The sequence below is a fragment of the Periplaneta americana genome, chromosome 4 (genome assembly GCF_040183065.1).
Source record: "Periplaneta americana isolate PAMFEO1 chromosome 4, P.americana_PAMFEO1_priV1, whole genome shotgun sequence".
NCBI lineage: Eukaryota > Metazoa > Arthropoda > Insecta > Blattodea > Blattidae > Periplaneta > Periplaneta americana.
The window spans coordinates 120,362,292-120,388,103 of NC_091120.1; the positions used below are offsets into that span (position 1 = coordinate 120,362,292).

The following is a 25,812-nucleotide window of genomic DNA, read 5'->3' on the forward strand; positions in this document are numbered from 1 at the left end:
TGGCAGAGTTAAGGCCATAGGGCCTTCTGTTACACTCTACCAGGTCACAAAGTATAAAAGGAGTTAAAATTTTAACAAAAAGGTAAACAACAGAATACTAACATATTACAAAAAAATAATAATAACATAATAAAATCGACACTAAACAACATGAAAATAATACCATAATAGAAAAAATGAAAGTAAAATACATTGGAATATAGCAAAAGCAACTCATTTAGTACAAATGGTTAATATGGAAAACGTAAGGAAGAATATAACAAAATGGAAAGTAATAAAATAATAATAAAAAAAGAAAAGAAATACGAAAATTAAATAAAATTCACAATAAAAATGATAATAAATTCATCGGCTGATAAAGAGAACAAAAAGGGGAAAGGAAGCAAAGAAATATAATCTATATTTTTACAAAACTATCGCAGAGAATAGGGTTTATAACTGAAAGGAATCTGAATTGAGAAAGTGCAATTTTAATTTATTTTTGAAACTAGACAATGTCCGACAGTCTCTGACATGTTGCGGTAGAGAGTTCCAGAGATGAGCTGCAGAGACGGTGAAAGATGAAGAGTAGAAGGATGTTCTGTGTTTAGGAATGGAGAGTGTGATATGATGTTGTGAGATGTTGTGAGCGAGTATCTATTTCGTGATATGAGGACAAATGTTGAAAACGAGAAGCTAAGTAACTATGGTTAGAGGTTTGAAGAATATTGAAGAGTAAAGTGAGAGTGTGGATAGTTCTTCGCTCTTTGAGACGGGCCAAGGACAGCATATTCAGTGAAGGTGTGATACGGTCAGATCTATGGACGTTGCAAATAAATCGAACACATGTATTATGAACACGCTGTAGTCTGTCTGTCAGTCTCATGTTAAGGTCACTGTAGAGAGTGTCACAGTAATCAAAATGAGGCATCAAGAGCGACTGCACTAAATTCTTCTTGAGAAGCAACGGAAGGAAATTTCGAATTCTTTTCAGTGCGTGAATTTTCATAAAAATTATTTTATTTTACATGTGTGTGTGTGTGATTTGAGTATTCCAACTTGAGTTTTTGTCCATATAAATTCCTAGATTTTTTACTCTCTCACTGTAAGGGTAATAGTTTCATTCATATTAACAGGAGATAAGTCACCTGTGTTTAATTTATTTACAAGTCGTTGATGTTCCATTATAATTGCCTGTGATTTCTCTGAGATCGATTTTAGTCCAAACTTTTTCGTCCGTGAAATAATTGATTTTAGTTCATTGTTTACTTCAATTATTGCGTAATTTAGTGCCGATATAGGTGCAGGGATATATATTTGTAAGTCGTCAGCAAATAGGATATGTCTACAGTGTTTAATAGATTGCGATATGTCATTCTTGTAGATCGTAAAGATAAGAGGTCCAAGAATAGAACCCTGTGGTACACCTGCACACACGGTACACCAGGAAGAAAAACGATCACAGACCCGCACACATTGTTGGCGTACTTGAAGGTAGGAGGCAAATCACGACACTGAACTTTCTGATAAATTAAGGGCTCGGAGCTTGCATAGTAACAGATCTATGTCAACTGAGTCAAAGGTTTTGCTGAAGTCAAGAAGTGTCAAAATGGTCAATTTTTGTTTGTTGGAGGCTTCCCTTATGTCTTCCGTAACTTAAGTAATGCCGTATTTGTGCTATGTCCAATTCTGAAGCCTGTCTGATACTCGTCAAGTAAATTGTGTCCGTTCAAGAAGTCCGTCAATTGTTTGTGAACAATGCGTTCCAATGCTATTGACAGGGTGGGCAGGATGCTTACAGGCCGATAATCGTTTAGGTTTGTAGGATTATTATTTTAGGAAGGGGACGTACATTAGCTTTCTTCCATAGGGTCGGATATGTCGAGGTCATAAGCGAGGCATTAAAGATGTGTGTCACAGTTGGCAATATTACGTCTATGATTTTACGCAGTAGAACAATGCTGATGCAGTCAACCCCTTCAGATTTAGTACTTACCCGTTTTATAGCTTTCTTTACGTCTAAGTCTGTTAGGTATGTGAAGTAAAATTTCTCGCTCGTTTGACAAGTCGCTTGCAGTAGTTCGTGCATTGTCTGTTCTCTCTCTTTGGGGTCAATTGGTTGTGAGTGTATCGTGGTAAAATGGTTAGTAAGAGCGTTCAGTGAAATAAAAAAATTCGTTTACTTGGTCATTCTGTCACCCTATGCCCATTGTTTTCAAGTCTCGCCATAGTGCTAATGAGTTTGAATATGGTCCAATAATGTCATGCATGTGTCGAAGTTTCGAATTTCTTATTTCTTGGGCAACTATGTTACGTAATTGTTTTTACTCAGATTGTTTTCAGATCTGGTCTTTCTGTATTTACGGTAAGCTGCGTCACGTTCAGTCATCATAGTTCGTATTGAGGAAGTTAACCATAGGGCTGAAGGTCTTTTCACTCATTTCGATTTCAGTGGTACGTGTTTATCGTGAAGTTACGTAATATAATCATTAAAAATCGAAACCTTGTTATCTAGATTGGGAGTAGTCTAAATTGTGTGCCAGGGAATCATACAATTAGGAATAAAAAGAGAGATTACTTGAAGGAACAACTGAATGCGGTAGAAACAAATAGTAAAAATAAAAACATAACATTAGATATTTATGTAAGGGCATAAAGGAATTCAAGAATGGATATCAGGCAAGGGTAAACGTGATCAAGGATGAGAATGGTGACTTGCTTGCAGACTCTCATTCAATCCTGAACAGATGGAAAAATTATTTTGGACAACTACTAAATTTACATAGGCCAAATGGAAATGATCTGGACGAAAATGGAATACAAACTGCTCAGCCATTTATACCCGAACCCACACTTTCTGAAGTTGAATTTGCGATAGAAAATCTGAAAAATTGTAAGTCTCCAGGTATCGATCAAATTCGAGCAGAATTAATACAAGAGGGCGGAAGCCCATTATCTAACGAAATTTATAAGCTTGCACTTCCTATTTATGAAAAGGAAATTGTACCAGAACAATGGAAGGAGTCCATAATCGTACCTATCTTGAAGAAGGGAGACAAGACTAACTGTGGAAACTTTCGAGGAATATCACTTTTGTTGACGTCGTACAAAATTTTGTCAAATATTCTTTTGAGAAGAAGATGAAATTATTGGAGATCATCAGTGTTTTAGGCGTAATAGATCAATTATTGATCAGATATTTTGTATTCGACAGATAATTGAGAAACAATGGGAGTATAAGGGTACAGTGCATAAGTTATTCATAGATTTCAAAAAGGAAAAAAGAGAAGTTTTATATGATATTCTTATTGAATTTGGTATTCTCAAGAAACTAGTTCGATTAATTAAAATGTATCTCAATGAAACGTACAGCAGAGTCCGTATAGGTCAATTTCTGTCAGATGCGTTTCCAATTCACTGTGAGCTGAAACAAGGAGATGAACTATCACCTTTACTTTTTAACTTTGCCATTATGGAAGTCCAGGATAACAGAGAGGGTTTGGAATTGAACGGATTATATTAGGAGAAAATCCACAAACGATTAAGGAAAACACGGGAATTTTACTTGAAGTAAGTAAAGAGATAGGTTTGGAAGTAAATCCCGTAAAGGCAAAGTATGTGATTATGTCTCGCGACGAGAATAACTTATTGTACGAAATGGAAATATAAAAATTGGAAATTTATCTTTCGAAGAGGTGGAAGAATTCAAATACTTGGGAGCAAGAGTAACAAATATAAATGATACTCGGGAGGAAATTAAACACAGAATAAATATGGGAAATACCTGCTATTATTCGGTTGAGAAGCTTTTATCATCCAGTCTGCTGTCAAAAAATCAGAAAGTTAGAATTTATAAAACAGTTATATTACCGGTTGTTCTTCATGGTTGTGAAACTTCAACTTTCACTTTGAGGGAGGAACATAGGTTAAGGATGTTTGACAATAAGGTAATTAGGAAAATATTTGGGGCTAGGAGGGAAGATGTCAGAGTCTAGTGATAGTGTTATTAGATAATGGCAGATCTTCAACTTTCTTTACCTGTGACTCTGCAAACAACTAATTTTCAACTTGCAGTAAACGTGGCTTAACAAGTGATTCATCTATTGTAAACGCTCCCTTATTTTTAGCAATTTCGTGAGCTATTAAGAATGAAGACTTCATAAAAGCAGCATCAGTTGATATAGATCTTTTAATTAGCATTTTTGATCACAGAAGGAATTTCGTTTTCTTTCAAAATAATCAGGTGGTTTATTAATAAAATTAGGATGAACACTTTTCAGATGTCGTTTTAGTTTCTTTGGTTTCAGAGCTTCATTAGATAATTTTGAATTACATATTACACTCACTGGGAAATGTATGCAATCAATACTTTCGTAACTGAAACCAAAATTAATATATGAATCCATGTGCGAGTACTTGCGTATTTTGCTCTTGGAACTTCTTTCCTTAACGCAATCTTTTGTCCCCGTGGTAGTCATCTCATTAGTAGAAGTTGTACCATCGTCTGTTGCTACAGCATCCATATTATCTTCAAGACACTGGTTTTCTTCAGAATCGTCTTGATCAACGTCATTGATTGATTTTTATTTTCCACATACTTGTGCCTTCTTATTACTACTTTCACGTTAGAAATACTTGTACAGAATATTTTTTGAATCCATTTTAATTGGATTGCACAAAAACTCAATGATTCTGGCAGACTGAAAGATATGTGCGGTTCACACGGGAAAATAAGTACAAATTTGTTTCAACAATCAACAATAAAGAAATAGTGGCTCAACTGCAGTATTTGTCCCGCTATGCTGTAACATCTGAAGGAGTGCCAACATATTTCTAGCGCTTTTTGCGCTACCAACCTTAGCTCATCTGCCTCCACAGTAACGAAAATTGTTACTTATGCCAATCTTCCTCTCGATAAAAACCTAATGCAGGTCGAGCAGAGAGTACAAGACGCCCAAAGAGTGTAAAATACTGCTGTCTTAAGCCTGGTTCAGACGGTGCGTGTTTCTGTGATGGATTCCAAGGTGGCTGCGCGGATGGGTAGCCTGCATGCTGACTGGCTGGCTCCCGTGTTGCCTACGGTGATGGTAGTTATTCACACGGAGCTGGCTCGTTTCACAGTTCAAATTGGAAAATCATCTGCTGCTTCATCTGTTGCCAACACTCATGGTCAGAAAGAAACTAAACCGTGAGTGGAAAACAACTAAAGTCCTACATCAACAGTAGTAAAGGTCGTAATAAAGTAATTAAGCCATAAGTGCAAAACAGCTGAAGTCCGATATTTAATTGTAGTTTCTTAGAAACTAAATAATATAGAAAAAACAGGTTTAGTTGGAAAACAACGAACATGGCGACATGGTTTCAGTGGTGATATTATATGCTCATCTTTGGTTTCCAGCCTGCAAACCATCTCCAAAAATTGCAAGAAACCTACCCTCGAAATCCAGCAAGCTAGCCATCCACGGAGCCACCAGAGTGCATTACTTCCGGTGAGTCACCACGCAGGCGACCCATCCACGCAGCCACTTTGGAATCCATCACAGAAACACGCACCGTCTGAACCGGGCTTTATTACAAAGATTGTGTATGTAGTAGGAACGGTTCATTTATGGAACCGCCAACATAGGAACCAATTAAGGCTGAATTCGAGCTCCGAAAATATATTTATCATCATAGGTATAAAAAATTACACAAAATGTCCAAGAGTATTTACATGCAATGCTCCATTTCCCGGAAATTACAGTCTGTAGTTTGGATTCAGTGACGGCATTATATCCTGGGTTTGAGCTCCGAAAATTTATAATTCTTTATTAGAGACATAAAAAATTGCAGGAAAAATTTAAAAATTAGTATAGACAATGCACATCTTCCGCCAAATTAGTCTCTTGTTTCGACAAAGTGACGGCAATATGTCCTGAGTTCGAATACCGAAAGTGTAGGCTATAATTCTTCATTAGAGACATAAAACTTTACAGGAAAAATTTAAAACTTGTATACACAATGCACATCTTCCGCCAAATTACGGCCTGCAGTTTGAACCCAATGACGGTATTATTCTCTGAGCTCGAGCCCCGAAAATTTATAATTTTTTATTAAAGGAATAACAAATTTCAGGAAAAACTAAAAACTTGTATACACAATGCAAATGTTCCGCCACATTACAGTCTGTAGTTTTAACTCAATTACGGAATTACTTCCTGAGTTCGAGCCCTGAAAATGTATAATTGCTTACTGTAGGAATAAAGAATTGCAGGAAAAATCTAAACTTATATACATAATGAACCCCCTCCATTTAATATCGGACTGTAGTTTGAACCTAGTGAGCGTGTTATCTCCTTAGTTCGAGCCACTTAAAATTAAAATTCATTAATGTGGGTATGAAGGATTTGCTGGAAAATCTAAACCTAAAAAAATCTAAATATTGAACCCCTTCCGCTAAATTTCAGTCATCACTGTCTTCTCAGTCATTGTTTTATTCTCAGTCTTCTCTTTCCTTCATGAACTGAACTTTGAGACGAGACAGAGTGGACAGAGGGAAGGCAGAGGCCAGAGAAGGCGCAAAAATGACAGAGTGAACTAGAACTGAGTGTACAGAGAGAGGACTAAAATACAGAGATTGGACTGAGAGTACAGAAAGTGGACTGTGAGTAGGCCTACAGAGAGTAGAATGAAAGGACAGGCAGTGGACTGAGAGAACAGAAAGTGGTCTGAGAGGACAGAAAGTAGACTGAGAGGAAAGATGGTGCACTGTGGGGATAGCGAGAGAACTAAAAGAAAAGGAGGGACCAGAGAGTGAACTGAGAGAAGAGAGAGTTGACTGAGAGAACAGAGAGTCTACTGAGAGCACAGAGTGTGGACTCAGAGGACAGAGTGAAGACAGAGAGTGGATTGAGAGGACAGAATGGACTGAGAAGACAAAGAGTGGACTGATAGGACATAGAGTGAACAGAGAGTGATCTGAGAGAACAGGGAAGGGACAGAGAGTAGACTGAGGTGACAGAGAGTGGACTGAGAGAACAGAATGTAGGCAGAATGTGGATCGAGAGGACATAGAGTAGTCTGAGAGAACAGAGAGTACAGAATATGGACTCAGGTGACAGAGAGTAGACTGAGAGGACAGAGTAGGGTGAAAAAACTGAGAGTGGATTGAGTGTACAGAGAGTGAACTGAGAGGACAGAGAGTGGACTGAGAGGATAGAGAGAAGACTGAGAGTGAACTGGGGAAACTGCGAGTCAGAATTCTTTCCTCTCAGTCCTCTCTGTGCTCACTAACTGTAATTTCAGTAATCTCTCTTTGATATCGGTCCACTCTGTTTCCTTTCCCTTTTCTACTACCTCAGTCCTCTCTCTCTCTCACTCTCTCTCTCCTCTCGGTCCAATCTGCGTCTTCTCAGTTCACTCTTTTTCTCCTCAGCCCACTCCATCCTCTCAGTTTTCTTTGTATCACTTTCCGTCCTTTCAATCCACACAAAGTACTCTCAATTCACTCTCTGTAATCTCTACCCCTTCTCTGTCCTCTCTATCCAATCTCTGTTCTCTCAATATACTCAACATTCTCTGTGTCCACTCTCTTTTCTCTCAGTTCACTCTCTGTTCTCTTAGCTCATTTCCACTCCTCTTGTTCATTCCCTATCCTCTCAGGCTACACACTGTTATCTGAGTCCTATCCCTGTCGTCTCCGTCCCATCTGTCCCTTCATTCCATTGTGTGCCCCTCAGTCTGCTCACTGTACTCTCAATTCCTCTCTGTAATATCTGTCCACTTTTTGTCCTCTCAGTCCATTTCCATTCCTCTCAGTCTACTCTCTGTCCCCAACGTCTACTCTCTGTCCTCTCAGTCCACTCTCTGGTCTCTCAGTCTACTCACCATCCTCGCTCTCACCTTCTTGTCATTCAGTTCAGTCTCTGTTCCCTCTGTTCTCTTAGCTTACTCCCTATTCCTCAGTGCTCTATCTATCCTCGCAGGCTCCTCTCTGTCCTCTCAGTCCACTCTCTGTACTCTCAGTTCTCTCTCTGTACTTTCAGTTCACTCTCTGTACTCTCAGATCATTCTCTGTCCTCTCAGTCTACTCTCTGTACTCTAATTCCAGTCTCTGTTCTCTCAGTCCTTGCAAAAGTTTCTACAGCTATAAGACATTTGTAACAGCGTTATATCAACATGCCAACAACACCTAAAGGAACGGCAAGGGTTTAGCACGGATTTTATAGGATTTGGCTTTTTCCTAACTACATAAGTGCAATTGACTGAAGACATGTGAAAATACAATCACTGGTGGAGGAGATGCAGAAATCTTCAGAAATCGCAAGGATTTTTTTTTCTATTAACATGCAAACTGTGTCTGATTCTTCCTTGTTGATTCGAGACATTGTAGCTAGGTGGCCAGGCTTGTCTCATGACTCACATATTTTTAATTTTTCAAGAATTAAGAGGTGATTTGAAGGTGGAGAATTTGGTGCAGCCATTCTAGTTGGAGATAGTGGATATGCTGTACAAAATTATCTCATTACACCACTGACAATTACACACACACCAGAGGAACAACTTTTTCAGGAGGCCATCATAAAGACTAGAAGTCCAGTAGAGAGGAGCTATGGGTATAGAAAAGAAGATTTCCTGTTTTAGCTACTGGAATCAGACTAAAATTGGACAGAATTTGAAGTGTAATTGTGGCAAAAGTTATTTTACACAATATAGCTTGCAATGAGAATGAAAATATACCTCCTGTTACTGACGACCAATTGGATGCCATGAACGCTGTGTATAACTTTCCTCAAGCAGCTAACAACCACCTAAATACAGCAGAAAATAATGTCAGGCGAAACCACCTTATCCATCAGTACTTCCATGATTTGTTGGTGAACCAGTGAAGGAAGAGATTGAATTAACATAAAATAAGTTTAATTCACTGCAGTACGTGTAACATTGTTTATTATTCATGTTAATCTTGCATATTTTCAAAAGTATATTATTACTTTACTTCACTGGAAATTAAGCATTACCAGCACCTTATCCATCAGTACGTTCATGACTAAAATTTGTTTGTGAATCAGTGAAACAAAGGGCTGAAATTAACATAAAGTAAGTTTCATTCTCTCTAGTATATGTAACATTGTTTATTACTCATGTAAAAATTGGATATTTTCAAAAGTACCGGTATTATAACTTTACTTCACTGAAAATTAAGCAGTGCCAGTAACTTACACCATAATTATTAAGCATAAAAATGTTATTTTTTTTAAACCTGACATATTATCATGTGTGGTGTAGCTTTAGATGCAACTCAACCTCCATAATATAGAATCTAATGAAACCTGACTTAACTGTAACTTGAAGCAGTAATTAGGAGAGGGAGAGACCGATTTATTAGCGAAATGATATCTCCATATTTTTGTGACATGGAATCGCGGGGATGTTCTGGCGACTTGGTTAGAATTAGTTTCACACGCAGATGTTTCGTATTCCTCTCGTCACTTGTCAGCACCGGACATATTTATGGCCACCTTGGGCAGGGTTCTGCATTGACACTCGTCGAGGCGTAAAATCAGAAAGTTGGACTGGACCCGTGGGAAAGATACTGCCAAGCTTGGGTTTTCCAAAGAACGGGTATTCTTGTGAGATATACAAACTAATTAGATGTTATGGGAAATCCAAAGTTTAAATTTAGAGATGACGTATTTCGCGCCCAATAAGAAGAGATCTTGGTCGAGCTTATGAGGTCACTTTGGACCAATAGAGAATAGATTTTAGGCCGGTTAAGTGACGTAGTTTTTAACCAATAGGATAGTTAGTTTTAGCGTAGGATAGGTTTTTATAAATAAGGGTGACGGGGAGCGGAGAGAATCACATCTCATCGTGTCGGCGGCCCTACATACAGGGCACAAACACAACATCTCATCGTGTCGGCGGCCCTACATACAGGGCACAAACACAACATCTCATCGTGTCGGCGGCCCTACATACAGGGCAGAATAACTACTTCGTTCCGTGTCGACAGGATAACTACTTTTCTTCGTGTAGACGGCGCGACATCTTTTTTTCGTGTCGGCGGCCCAACGTAATAGTCTTTCTTCCGGCGAAGACTCGATAGTTAGAACTTTGTCATCAGCGAGACTACTCGTCAACGTTTAGGAACTTCGGTCATAGTGTACTGGGCAGAGTATTGAATTTACAGTATCGGATAGAGCTTATTCAGAGCTGCCATAGAGTCGATACAGAAGTGCGACCAACAACTGAATTATAAGTCAGCCGGAAATACATACTCTAGTGTTTACCAAGTGAATACGACAATAAACTTATAGTTTTGGAGTTTACACTGCCTTTTATATAGGTAGCCGGCTTGGTATGATTCCCGACATCATCCTACACCACAACCGTACCTCGGCTACCCTGAGTGAATCTCACGCAACACCGAGACGCACACACCCTCAAATGGCGCTTTAGAACGTGGGACTCGAAGGAAGATAGCTGTTCCAGTGATCGGCCCCGGGTGCGAACACAGCACCAAACAACGCGGAGGACCGGACGGAGCAGTTCAGCCCTGCATAGCCGAGGAACGACGCTGGAAGGCGGGAATAGAACCAGGCCATCGCGACAACACGACAACACCAGAGAAGGCAACACGGAGACCACCAGAGAAGGCAACTAGGAAAGGCGGTGGCAAGTATGAATGGAGGATGTATAAATGTGTGTATATATGTACAGTATATGATATTTTGGGGGAATAATTATAACGTGTATATGTTTCAATTTCTGGTGTGATATTTTGGGTATATATTTATATGTATTTTTTTTTCTATTGTGTGTGATATTTTGGGGGTAAGAGTGAAACAAGTGTATTGCGTAATTTGTTGGAAGTGAGCAGAGGGCAAATACAGGCCTAGTTAGATTATTATTGGGAAAGCTAGCGTCGGATAGATGACAGAGTAGCATATAGATGATACTACGTAGCCATAGGAGTAAAGTAGTTAGGAAAATACGAGAAAGCCGAGGAAATAGAAACAAGGGAACCATGGAGCAAAGGAAGGACGAGGAAATTATGGAAATCAGAGAGGAGGTCGAGAGTAACGCAGGACAGGAAATAGAGGGAGAGCGATCGGTGGAAAAGCAACAGAGGAGAGAAAGTGGCAAAGGGGAAATGACGCTAGAACAGTTATGGGAGCAGATGAGACAATTCATGGAAAATAACTCTAGGGAAAGTAGAGAGCAGATTCTGAGGGAAAGTAAAGAACAAATAAAGCAAATGGAAAATAAATTAGACAACGATTCAAGGGAAAGTAAAGAACAAATAAAACAAATGGAAACTAAATTAGAGAATAACTCAAGGGAAGGTAGAGAGCAGATTCTGAGTGAAAGTAGAGAACAAATAAAACAAATGGAAACTAAATTAGACAACAACTCATGAGAAAGTAGAGAACAAATGAAACAAATGGAAACTAAATTAGAAAATAACTCCAGGGAAAGTAGAGAGCAAATAAAACAAATGGAAAATAGATTGGGGGAAAGTTCGAGGGAGATTAGAGATCATATTGCAAAATTAGCGGAAAGAGGAAACAAGATGGAAGACAAAATAGAGAAGCTAGAGGGGAAATTAGCCGAGAACGGGATCGGAATGGAGAACCAACTGAAGATAGCTATGGATAGGATGTCAGAAAGTATGAAGGATTTAGAAGTTAGAGTTAGAGATAGCGCTACTAGAGAGAATAGCGATCTAAAATCAGCTGTAGAGGAAACGAAAGTGGAAAAGGTTCGGGAAATTCAGAATTCGGTGGAAGAGAAAATAGGTGAGATGGATCAGGAAGTGGACGGTCTCAAGCGAGCCATAAAGAATAAAGAAAGGGCGGATAACTAATGTTTGGAAGAATTAAGAAGTAAACTAAACTCAATAAACGACGTACTAAATGGGGGTAGTCCCGCAAATTTAAGCGGACATAGCAGCTCGGACCGTGCAGTTTCTAGACAAGAGGGCACAAGTGAGAGCCCGGCATCAGGTAGCAACATAAATGTAAGACATGTTAACAATAGTGTTGGTGAGGAATGTCAGACCTCACGGGATGACGTGCGTAGTGAGTTAATAAATGTAAACGACAAGGCATATTTAGGCCGTCCTCAGTACCCCACTCACATTATGAATGAGATTGGTTACCCTATTTTTGATGAGGTTGAATTTTCAAACCCACATAATTACATAAGTGAGCTGGAAACGTACTTTAGAGTAAGAGGGGTGCCGGATGAATTAAAAATGACTGTCGTACGAAAGAGCCTAAAGAGCCGACCACTCAACTGGGCGCTAGTGGCCCTAGGGGATAATGTCACTTATGAGGAATTCAGAGAAAAATTTTCGGAGAGATACTGGGGGCCCTTACAATAATATTAGGAATAATCAGAGCAGTTACAACAGGATGAGAAACGATAGAGGAGGTGTTGGTCCCGTGCGTAGGGTTAACCACATACGATGGTACACGGGAAGACAAGAGAATGGAAATAGTAGGCTTAGAACCCAACCACATTGGCTTAGGAACAGAAATTACAGACAGGGATTCTGGCAGCCTAATTTTAGCAGGGGACCGCAAAATCGAGGTGATTGGAGGAGACAGGAGCAGGAGAGAGATAGGCGAGACGTCCTACAAGAAATGTCCTCACAAGGTTGCAATAGGCCACCTACACAGTGTAACGTGGGACAAAGTAGGAATAGAGACATGAACGGACGTCAGCAAAGTCCGGTCAGGATGAATATGGGCCGGGAACCTATAAATTGTAGAAATAGAGACGAGGTAGCGGTGGAACCGACTGCTTCACACTCGGGAAACTGCTAGACAGAAGTCTCAAGGGTTCGGAGATTTCTGTAGCTAAGTGCAATAAGTCACTATCAAAAGAATCCACCAACGCGGTAAGCGTAAAGAGACAGAGCGAGATTACTAACCCAGAGTTAGAAAATAATGGGACTTATATATTGCCATATATAGATGCTAGAATATTTGGGATAAAGTGTTGTGTGTTGTTGGACTCGGGCTCCACAAATAATGTATGCAGCTTGGAGTTGTTTCAAAAGGTTAGGGATTCAGGAATAAAACTGCAAACGTTACCCATATGTTCACTGTACTGTGCGGGCGCCCTAAGCAAGAAGAAGGAAAAGGTAAAATATCAAGTATGGTTCGAGTTAGAGTGCGGAGACGTGAAATTAAATGCTATTTTTCTTCTGATACAAAGGTTGACTACCGACATCATTATTGGAGTAGAAAGCTTTTATGAATGGCACGCGCTATTATATTTCAGGGAAAACAGACTAGGAGTTACGGCAGGTAACGGCAGTGTAGGCCATGTCCCATTCAGTAGGAATAACGCTCGAGCTGAGGTAGATGAAAGAACCGCGGGAGAGAAAGAATTACAGGAAGAGTTATTTTTCGTAGAGCATCTCAAAATTTGTAAGAATGTAATTATAGAGGTTAATCCGTGGGAAGGTAACGAGGTAACTAGGGGAGTGTGTCAAGTAGGCTGCGGAGAATGCGAGTTGTGTATCGGCGAATTAGTCCAGGCGAGACAAATAGGACGTAATCTCATTAGCGGTAGGGCCAGATATTGTAATGAGAGTTCGCTTGGCGATCTTAGGCAGGTAGTCGCGTCTAACAATAGGAAGACAGATACTTTCGAAATAGTGAGAGATAAAGTTAGCCAGGCACACGGCCTGAGTGAGAGTGAAAGAAAACACTTAATGGATGTTGTAGGTAGCCATTTAAATGTCTTTTCAGACGCGCCGGGTCTGTGTAGAGTGTATACACACAAAATTAAGGTGGTAGGAATGGAGGAATTTCGGCATTAATGTAGACCCATCCCCCTATCTTTAAGGGATCAGGCAGACGAAGTCATAAATGATATGTTAAAAGATGGAGTTATAGAAGTATCAGACTCGCCTTACGTAAATGCATTGTGCTGGGTTAGAAAGACCAATGGAAGCTTAAGAGTAACGATCGATGCCCGACACGTTAACTCGTTTTCAGTTAAAGATAATTTCAGGACGGAGTCAGTGGACACTTTGTTAGGCCGTATCAGTGACTGTTCTATATTCACTAGTTTGGACTTGACCAGTTCGTATTGGCAGATTCCGCTGGACGAGGACTCGAGAAAATTCACAGCGTTCTTACATAACGGGAAAGTTTATCAGTATACCCGATGCCCATTCGGCATCGCGAGTTCTGGATCTGCGCTACTAAGGGCACTTGACATAATTTTTGGTGATTCGACTAAAGGTTTTCTGGCACAGTACATTGACGATTTTCTTATATATGACAATAATGTTGATAGGCATATTAGAGATATTGATTTTGTACTCACTAAATTGAGAGAGGCTGGTATGACAGTCAAGCTGGGGAAAACAGCATTTTTTAAAGTTGAGACAGTTTTCCTGGGTTACGTAATTTCGTCTGACGGAATTAGACCAGACCAAGAGAGAATTCAGAGCATTTCGAGGATCCCGCCGCCGCGGAATCGGAAACAGGTTCGTAGGTATCTAGGTATCCTACAATACCAGAATCGGTTTCTCGTCAATTATGCTAAGCATGTAGCCCCACTCAGAGCATTGTTGAAGAAGGATACACCCTTCAGGTGGGGGTCGGCAGAGCAGGAAGCATTCGATCGAACGAAACTGCTTTTCGCCGACTCAATTCTGTTGGAAAGGCCTTACGACAGCCTACCTTTTCAGATTTATACTGATGCGTCTTCATATGGATATGGAGCAATTCTATGTCAGACCGATGAAGATAATAAGCGACATGTGATTGCCACAGCTTCTAGGGGACTGTCGCGTACCGAAAGCAACGCATCAATCACGGAACTTGAGATTTCTGCTGTGTACTTCGCACTACAGAAGTTCCGTCAGTATATCTTTAATAGGCAGATCATCATATTTACTGACCATGTAAGCCTAGCGTTTCAGAGTAGATGCAAATTGACGAACTCTAGAATATCTAGATATGTGCACGAGATTTTGGCTCATGATGTGACGATTAGACATATTCCGGGGGCAGACAATATCTTTGGTGATTGTCTCTCTCGTTTGAATTCCAAATCGGGGCTACCGGAAACTATCACCGCCCCCGCGTATGAAATTGCCGTGATGAAAATTTATTCCACGAGGAATGGAGCTCTGACGGGAAAATTTCGGAGAATTGCAGATTTTCAGCAGGAGGATTCCACGATAAGGGCCTTAATGGACAAAGCTAGAGAAATCTCACAGGTGAAATATGAAGTATATGGATTGCGCTCTGATATCTTGTATAAATTGCATGGTAGGGATATCCAGAAGTGGAAGATATACATACCTGCGAGTATGGAGAATGAACTTATAAATAACTTTCACCTATCTATGTGTCACTCTGGGAGTGATAGGATCATTTTAACTATGTTAGAATCATTTTATATTAAGCAACTGTCAAAGAAGGTTAGAAGGGTAATATCTCGCTGCGAGGTCTGCCAGAAGGCGAAACTTCTAAATGTAAGGTATGACAATACCACAAGTCATTATCAGGGGTAAAAAGAATGAACTTGTAGCAGTGGACGAACACGGTCCAATGCCCACATCGTCCTTCGGACACAGGTACATATTTGTTACGTACGATGTATTCACAAAATTTGTAAAGATTTACCCTTTAAGAAATATCTCTAGCAAGTTGTGAGCTGATAAGCTGGTTAGAGACTACATACCGACTTACGGCCCGGTAACAGCGGTGCTCAGTGACAATGTGTCGGTACATAAATCGAAAGTGTTTTGCAAAAGGCTGGAAGATGCGGGCGTGAAGCTATACAACAGCTCCGCATACTTCCCCAGCGGTAATCCATGCGAAAGAGCGCTTAGGGATATATCATTGTACCTCCGTATTCTGTGTCACCGAAACCATAAGGACTGGTTTAGGCAATGTGAGGTGATTGAGAGAGTCATGAACCACTCTATCAATCCAACCACCGGAATAGCTCCGATCAAACTTATGTTAGGGATCGATCCCGATCCCATGATAAAGAGTTTGCCGCAGGCAATACAGGAGGGTGAGCCTCCTAGTGCGGAACTACTGTGTAAACTAGCTTTCGACCGAATCAGGAAAAAGGCTGAGTATAGACTCGGTAAAGTCAAAAGATATCGCCACAAATGGGAGCCCACAACCGGCGATTTGGTATTGCTAAGGGACGTGAAGTTATCTTCCGCCCTTAGAGGACATTACTCACGCATGGAGCTACTGTACAAGGGGCCCTACGAAATTAAAAGTAAATATGGAGACCATACTTTCGAATTGGTAGAAAGGGCAAAAAGTAAACCTGTTGGAAGGTACCACAAGCAACTCTTGAGGCCTTTCAAACAGGAGCGGCAAGGAGGCAGGAATGAGAAAGAGTAAGGATAGTTAGTCTCACGCGTACAGCTAGGTGAACCTGTACAGGGCGGCTGGTACAACCAAGCACGCAGAGTGTGTAACTGATCAATGAATAAACAATTGTAAATATGTGAATGAATGGGATTGTACATATGTAAATGTGAATATAAACTGTACATTGTTGTGCTTATTGTGTGAAAGTTGTGTACATAGAAAGGCTTGTGAAGATATATGTATTATTTATTGTAATTGTTTGTAGTGATATTGTAATCTCATTGTATTGTAAATAATGTATTACCGGCTGACCGCGTAGGGGAACTATGAGGCTAGTTATAGGCAGAAAGCGGGGACATCTCATAACATTGGAAACTCTTTCGGGAATTTCCAATGGTTATGTAGATGGGCATTTGAAGCAGTAATTAGGAGAGGGAGAGACCGATTTATTAGCGAAATGATATCTCCATATTTTTGTGACATGGAATCGCGGGGATGTTCTGGCGACTTGGTTAGAATTAGTTTCACACGCAGATGTTTCGTATTCCTCTCGTCACTTGTCAGCACCGGACATATTTATGGCCACCTTGGGCAGGGTTCTGCATTGACACTCGTCGAGGCGTAAAATCAGAAAGTTGGACTGGACCCGTGGGAAAGATACTGCCAAGCTTGGGTTTTCCAAAGAACGGGTATTCTTGTGAGATATACAAACTAATTAGATGTTATGGGAAATCCAAAGTTTAAATTTAGAGATGACGTATTTCGCGCCCAATAAGAAGAGATCTTGGTCGAGCTTATGAGGTCACTTTGGACCAATAGAGAATAGATTTTAGGCCGGTTAAGTGACGTAGTTTTTAACCAATAGGATAGTTAGTTTTAGCGTAGGATAGGTTTTTATAAATAAGGGTGACGGGGAGCGGAGAGAATCACATCTCATCGTGTCGGCGGCCCTACATACAGGGCACAAACACAACATCTCATCGTGTCGGCGGCCCTACATACAGGGCACAAACACAACATCTCATCGTGTCGGCGGCCCTACATACAGGGCAGAATAACTACTTCGTTCCGTGTCGACAGGATAACTACTTTTCTTCGTGTAGACGGCGCGACATCTTTTTTTCGTGTCGGCGGCCCAACGTAATAGTCTTTCTTCCGGCGAAGACTCGATAGTTAGAACTTTGTCATCAGCGAGACTACTCGTCAACGTTTAGGAACTTCGGTCATAGTGTACTGGGCAGAGTATTGAATTTACAGTATCGGATAGAGCTTATTCAGAGCTGCCATAGAGTCGATACAGAAGTGCGACCAACAACTGAATTATAAGTCAGCCGGAAATACATACTCTAGTGTTTACCAAGTGAATACGACAATAAACTTATAGTTTTGGAGTTTACACTGCCTTTTATATAGGTAGCCGGCTTGGTATGATTCCCGACATCATCCTACACCACAACCGTACCTCGGCTACCCTGAGTGAATCTCACGCAACACCGAGACGCACACACCCTCAAACTGTGTTGTATAAAATATTACTACCAGTATTGACACACAAATATTTAACACATTATAGTGTAGTCACAATTTATGTAAAAATTCCACTTTATTTTAATTACGCAGTGATGTTACAAGTTGAAATATATCTCCATTTGTATCAAAATTATATGATTGTCGGATTTCAATGACAGAAAGTAACTAATTGCTTGAAATATGCAGTGTGTTTATTTTCTAACATATAAGAAATTAGCTGGAGGGAATATACTGTATATTTCATATTATGTTCATGTTTATTAAAATAATTAGAAATGAAACTAACAATTGATTTATGAACATTTTGATGTCATGTTATAATTAGGCTTAGGCCTGCTGTTTTTTTCTTATGTATTATTACTCTATTATAAATAAGCCATATATAAATTATATGATAGGTGATAACATGCAATAAATTTTGTTCTTCAAATGGAATTAAGTTAAACTACCTACTGATTAACTTGTTATTCAATTATTTAAGAAGCTACATTAATTTAAATATCTACTGTTTTAAGTAGCATGATAACCTGATGTGATATGATGATTATGGTATTATTAATACAGTGAATGATATAAACCGAATGACTTTATGAAAATATCAAAATGACATCATAACATATTAGGACCACTAAAAACCACTACAAAACTGAAGTTATCAATACTGCCTTTAAATATACAGGGTGTTTCAAAAATACGGGACATCATTTCAGGTATGTATTTCCCACATGTAGACAATCAAAATAGTTCATTACAACATGTGTCCAGAAATGCTTTATTTCCGAGTTATGGCCTTCACAACATTGAAATTCACCGGAACGTGTTTCTTTCCGCAGGTCGTTGCCGTCAAAGGATACATTAAGAGGGCACTCTGACAGTTCATTCCGAGGCGAAGGTTACATTCAGTGTTGTGTAGGCGTTAGACTGTGCGACATGTATTCAAATCAAGAGCTGGCAGAGATGCACTTCATGTACGGTAAGGCGGACGGCAATGCTGCGCTGGCTCGTCGTTTGTACCTGGAGAGGTACCCACAGCGACAATGTCCAGATCGGAAGACATTTGTACGTCACTATTACCGTCTGTGCGAGTATGGAAAATTTAACTCTCCTGGTTTGGGAAGGGGACGACCAAGATCTACAACTCCAGAAGTACAGGAGGAGATTCTAGAGGCTGTGAACATGACTCCTTCTATCAGCACACGAAGGGTAGCGTTGCAAGTCAATGTTCCTCATACGACTGTCTGGAGACTGTTGAAAGAGTATCAATTGTATTCTTAATATTTGCAACGTGTACAGGCCCTGTCACCATCAGATTACCCTGCACGAGTTAGGTTCTGTCAGTGGTTCTTGCAGCAGTGTGGTGTAAATCCGAACTTTCCTGCCTTAGTATTATTTACAGATGAAGCACAGTTCACACGAGATGGCATAACAAATTTTCACAATCAGCATGTATGGGCGTATGAAAACCCACGTGCAACTGTTCCATCTCATCTCCAGGTGCGGTTCTCCCTCAACATGTGGGCCGGTATCATTGATGATCGATTAGTTGGACCCCATGTACTTGTAAACAGACTTACGGGGCAGGCGTACACAAACTTCCTGGACAACACCATACCTCATGTTTTAGAAGACACTCCACTGATCAATAGTCAACACATTCACTTCTTGCATGATGGCGCTCCCGCACACTTCAGTCGTACGGCTCGCCGGTACTTGGATCGAAGGTTTCCTGATCGATCGATGGATAGGTAGAGGTGGCCCAATTGCTTGGCCTCCACGCTCACCTGATCTGAACCCTCTCGATTTATACTTGTGGGGCCATTTAAAATCATTGGTTTATTCGTCTCCGGTGCCTGATTTGGAATCCCTTCGGAATCGAATTGTGGCATGTTCTGAGGACATACGCAATACTCCTGGAGTTTGAGATCGTGTTCGCAGATCAACGACACATCGATGTGAGGCCTGTATTCAAGCAGGAGGGGGACATTTTGAACATCTTCTGTAATGACAACGACCTGCGGATAGGAAAACGTTCCGGTGAATTTCAATGTTGTGAAGGCATAACTCGGAAATGAAGCATTTCCGGACACATGTTGTAATGAACTACTTTGATTGTCTACATGTGGGAAATACATACCTGAAATTATGCCCCGTATTTTTAAACACCCTGTATAAGTTACAGGTACCGGTACCTAAAGTGATTTAATATATTAGATTAAATTTTTTAATTTATATAAAAAAGAACATGTAGACTTGAACAAAATAATCACCATAAATACATCAAAATCTTGTGATTTCTGTTAGCTGTTTGTTTTAAGGTCCAATTCCCTATTCCTAACAACAAGTTCAAGAATGCTTCTTTTCATCTCAAGATCAAACTCCTTATTTTTTATATAAAGTTCTGTGAGTTTCATCTTCACTGTATGATCTTCTTTCATAATATATGTTACCGGTACTTTAGATACATGCTCCATTCTTTGGAATTGAATTTGATCCTCTATTGCTTGTTTTTGTAACTTCAGAAATTGTTTTTCTTGCCATAATGCCATAAGTTTCGTTCCTGCCAATGAACTATCTAGTGACGGTCTTTTCTTCTTTACTAGGAGTAGAGTGAAAGTAGGTTTCCTCAGGTCCCTAATACTGAATTGACTGCTACATGGAATGGCTTCTACTTCATTAATTTGTATATTATCCAGAGATACTATTATATTGGTATATCTTCAATTACCTGATCAGTGGGATTTGAATCGTCACCTGCGATAAATGCTTGGGATTCAGAAGCTACAGACTTGTATAGATTCACAGCTGAAAAGGGAGTTACATTCGAATTTTGAATTGATTGGATTTGAGGAGGAAATTGTGCTTTTCCAATGTTTGCAGATGGGTGCTCCACAGATGCGAGTAGTGATGATTGGCCAGTACAATCTGAGTCACATACAGATGGTAGCCCCTCAAGTTGTATTGTGCCAATAATCTTTTATTTTAATATAAGTTGTTATTATTAAGTTCGGTTGATGTGGGTCTCCACCTGCACTTATGTGTATTTATCTTCGGAAAATCTCCTTTTACAGGTCTTTTTGAGGTTTTCATACTTTCCCCTTTATATCTTCCAATGTCTTACCGTACTACAGTTCCATTAATTTCATTGAAACTTTCTGCTAGCTCTTGCCAAGCTTTTTCTTTGTCTTTTAAAGATACACTATCGGTTTTCTTACATTCTAATATATCTTTCTTTGTACTAACTAAAAAGAGCAGTAAATCAATTTCTACTGGACTAATATTCTTACTTTTTTTTTTTCCTGAATTCTCCATTTCTGAACACAGGAACTTACAGTGTACATTAATCAGCTTATGATAATCTGATCAAAATTCATAATGGATGATGAAGCAATCATACAGTGCAACCAACCGTTTACTGAAATAAAAATAATACAAGAGGATGACACCTATTATGAATATTTAGGCCCTGGGTTTAGGTCACTGAAAAACTGGACAGAGCAAATGTTGGCACCCTAACCTCTTTCTTTAACTTCATCCATTCTATTACCAAACAAAAATGTGAAACAATAATTGTGCCAATTCACCAAACAAAATGCTGTTTTTATTACATTATTTATAAATATTCATTTTTATTGAGCATGTATTTAACAATTATTTCGACATCCTAACTTAAAATACTTTCTCTTGCTCCCTTGCTCTGGGTATTTGCCCATTATAGCCAATTATTAGCTAGGGCCTGTGAATATTACATAAATAGATTAGGTCACATACTACAATGTTAAAAATCAAAGCTATTTCCCTTAGAATTAGGAAGATCCTGAGTACATCAGGTAGGCCTAATTTAGTGGGTTATCGAACACGTTAAAATGCTGGAAGTTGTATTCTTGAAATTAATGGATATCATGATTTTCGGAGGGAAAGGAATAAACTAAAGGAAATTAATTGTTATATTAAAATGGATCCACATGTGCCTCCAGATAATGCACATTAACACAAGACACAAGTTATTGTACGATCTTGCCTATCAGAGAAAAGTGGAATCGAGAATGCTTTCCAATAAATTCAAGAAAACAGCTGATTAAATGATACACAACACTTCACATGGATATAAATGATTTATTTATTTGTGAAACTAGTAGATGCATTTCTTCTTTATTCGCGTTGATTTGATTATACCATTAATTCTCTGTAAACAGCTGACATCGTGATCTGTGGTTGACATGTTGACGCGCTATCAGTAATCTTGGCAAGTTATTGTTCAGTGTAGCCAACACATGAGAAGGCATGAACATCTAGTGCCAACATTAGTTTAAACGGGTGGGCTGCCAGATATTTATGGAGAAATGGAAGCATGTTTAAACTGAACCCATTTTAACCATACGGTAACGCAGTGTAGAAAGCAATATAACTTGCTTCATTCCCGTCCTTAATTAATAAAACTAGAATTTTTCTTTGTGAATCCGAGATACATGATTGGTTCTTTCTTATTACATTATGAAATCACAACTTTATTATACCAGTTGGGCAAGAGGAGCTGCGCGATTTAGATGTTGCTTTCCCAGCAGCAATTTTGGAGAGCAACAAGAAGTAAGATCATTTTTTTGTTACTTTTATTAACTTGAATGTAATGTTTGTTGTGGTATTTTACTTATTGTTGATTGAGTATTAGTGTACATCAAGCACAAGTTTACAATCCGTAACATTGTTGTGGATATAATACATTGTTTCTTACGTTACCATATGGTAACGCTAGGCTAATATGTTGTCACTCATTCTTTTTGCTCTCTCGCTACTAACATTAAGCTGGAGGAGTTACAGGAAAGTACAAGTAACAAAATGAATGTTACAAACAGTGCGTGGAAGTGCATGAGATGCTTTGGGAATTAGAAAACGAAAAATTAGAGCATTCTACATACAGCCACCAAAGCCCAACTTTGTATCTGACGAGAACTCTGCTGATGTAGAGAGTGGTATGTTCGACAACCTAAGTGGAAGGAAACTGAGTACTGAAGCTGGGGTTATTTTTGTTAATAGCGACAGAATAGGTGGACCAGACGATATTCCTTTCATAGAAGAAGAGGAAGTTGAAGAGTCATCTGTGATAGAAAGAGAATGATACCGTCAACATTGCAATGTGTGAAAATGGTGCCATTAGGGAAACGTAAGTGGATAAAACAGTATGTTATAACAGTTCAATCGATTTCTCCAGAGACAAAGACAGAGATGTGACAAATTTTGTTTTCTTTATGAAAATTCGCTTTATCTATGTAAAAACTGTTTTAGCCCATTTTCACATGGTAGTTACATGGTAGTTGGTAGCCAAGTAGAAGATCTGGCTCAACATTGAATGAATTAGAATTCAAATGGGAGATTTGAAGAAGTCGGGAGCACCCCAAAAGGCTAGGGGTGACCATCTACTTCCAAATACAGCGATATTGGAGCTACGAGACGTGTCCAAAAAGTAAGTTTCCCTGGGGCCGTTTGCAAAAATAAAATACAATTTTATGGAAAGATGTATTCGAACAGATACAGGAGTTGTTGAGCTATTTTTTCAACATATTTCCACCTGAAATGAGACTTTTTAATACTGTGGTATCAACAGAGAGGTGCAAATGGCTGTCACACATTGGTTTCGATTCCAGGCGGGAGACTTCTACGAGGGACAAAAGTTGATCCCACGGTGTAACAATTAATGTCTCAGTTCCGGTGGGAAATATGTTGAAAAATAGTTCAACAATTACTGTATCTCTTCCAATAAATCTTTTTCATGAAATTGAGTTTTCTTTCTGTAAACGGCTCCAGGTAAACTTACTTTCTGGACGTCACTCGCAGAACATCTAATTATATATATATATATATATATATATATATATATATATATATATATATATATATACGATGGAATGGAACATTAGTGATTCCGATACCCGGAGACAAAAGACAGCAATGTGCTAGTGAGAATGCTCTTCTGGCATACAGTTTACAGCTTTCTCAAAATTATATGTAGGTCTCTGCAGCTCATGTTTTTTGTCATATCATAAGAAAGGTTTAAGTTACTACAGAAAGATGTGAAAATCGCACAAAAAATTAATGTAAAACGTTATGTTACGAAAAAGTGTTTTGTTCATACGAGTATATTGTGACAATAATATTCTATTACGTATATTTGTTCAGGTATTGTGAAAGTAATTTTCTTATTTTTGTATTATTTGTATGGAGTGTGGTATTGTGTGGGGCAGAACCGTGGACATTACGATGAAGTGAAGAGAAACGAATAGATGCATTTGAAATGTGAATAAGGAGAAGAATGGAACGTGTTAAGTGGACAGACAATAAGAAATGAAGCCGTGTTGGAAAGAGTGGGTGAAGAAAGAATGATGCTGAAACAGATTAGGAAGAGGAAAAGGAATTGGTTAGGTCACTGGCTGAGAAGATACTGCCTACTGAAGGATGCACTGGAAGGAATGGTGAACGGGAGTGAATGGTGGAGAGTTCGGAGCAGAAGAAGATAACAGATGATAGACGACATGAAGATATATGGATCATATGAGATGACAAACAGGAAGGCAGAAGATAGGAAACATTGGAGAATGCTGGGTTTGCAGTGAAAGATCTGACCTTGGGCAGAACACTGAATGAGTGATACATATATTATTTGTATGCTAAAGTTCAGTTAAGTTCTATAAATTGCTTGGAAGATGTTATTATAATGCAACAACTCATTCTGTAAGATTTGACAACATAATGACCTAGCGTTACCATATGGTAACGCCCTGTAATTCCACATATTCGCTTCAACAATAAAAAACAAAAGCAGTGTTGTGTTCAATTATATCCATTTAATTAGTCTATAACGAAATATACTTGTCTGTGTCTTGCGCATGCGCAGTGTCCCATCATTGGACTTAGAAAAATTTCTTCCTGGACACTAAGTGCAGTTTCTCCGAAATAGTTTATAATTCAAACTTCTGTATCCAATTATACAATATTTCACTGCAAATTCCCCAGTGTTGCAGTTGTTTTCCATTCGAGATTTCATTTTTATATTGTTGCTCTAAGAAAAAGTACAGGTAATAGGAATTAAAGATATGGAATAAACAGAAATTTTATTATGAGCTCTTTTATTTTATATTGTTAATATAAGTAATATATAATATAAGTATATTATTTTGTAGTGTAAAATTCAAACCACGAAATTTTTATGAAAGCTTCTTCATGGCCTCCCTTTTACTATACTGAGGACCCATAGGAGGTCGCGCCCCCCGGTTGAAAATCGCTACAGTATAAGCTGTAACATGAGCTGCTGCCAGGAAGTCAAAAGGAGAATAGCAATGGCAAAGAGAGCTTTTAATAGAAAAAAGAACGTCTTCTGCGGAACGCTGGAAAAAGAACTAAGAAAGAGACTAGTGAAATGCTATATGTGGAGTGTAACATTGTATGGGAGCAGAAACATGGACATTACGACGAAGTGAAGAGAGGCGACCAGAAGCATTTGAAATGTGGATGTAGGAAGAATGGAGGGTGTGAAGTGGACAGACAGAATAAGAAATGAGGCTGCGTTGGAAAGAGTTGGCGAAGAAAGAATGATGCTGAAACTGATCTGATCAGGAAGAAGAAAAGAAATTGGTTGGGTCATTGGCTGAGAAGAAATTGCCTACTGAAAGATACACAGCAAGGAATGGTAAACCGGAGAAGTGTTCGGAGCAGAAGATATCAGATGATAGGCGACATTAAGATATTTGGATCATATACGGAGACAAAGAGGAAGGTAGAAAATAGGAAAGGTTGGGTAATGCTGGGTTTGTGATGAAATACCTGGCCTTGGGCAGAAAACTATGTGTGAATCTATTAACGAAAGAATTGAAAGTTTGAAATTATACTATTGTGCCTCTACTTCCTGCGTTTATGATTCATCAAAGAATCTTTTAGCTCCTGTTCTGTCTCAAATGTTTGTTTG

General features: G+C 39.1%; 2 long non-coding RNA genes across 2 annotated transcripts in view; one reads left to right on the forward strand and one right to left on the reverse strand.

The window, feature by feature from the left end:
* The window catches only part of LOC138698157 (uncharacterized), a 257,059-nt gene that overhangs the window by 149,791 nt on the left and 81,456 nt on the right, over positions 1-25,812 (forward strand). The gene's annotated exons all lie outside the window — the stretch shown is intronic.
* LOC138698158 (uncharacterized) overlaps positions 1-25,812 on the reverse strand; it is a 210,765-nt gene that overhangs the window by 36,740 nt on the left and 148,213 nt on the right. The gene's annotated exons all lie outside the window — the stretch shown is intronic.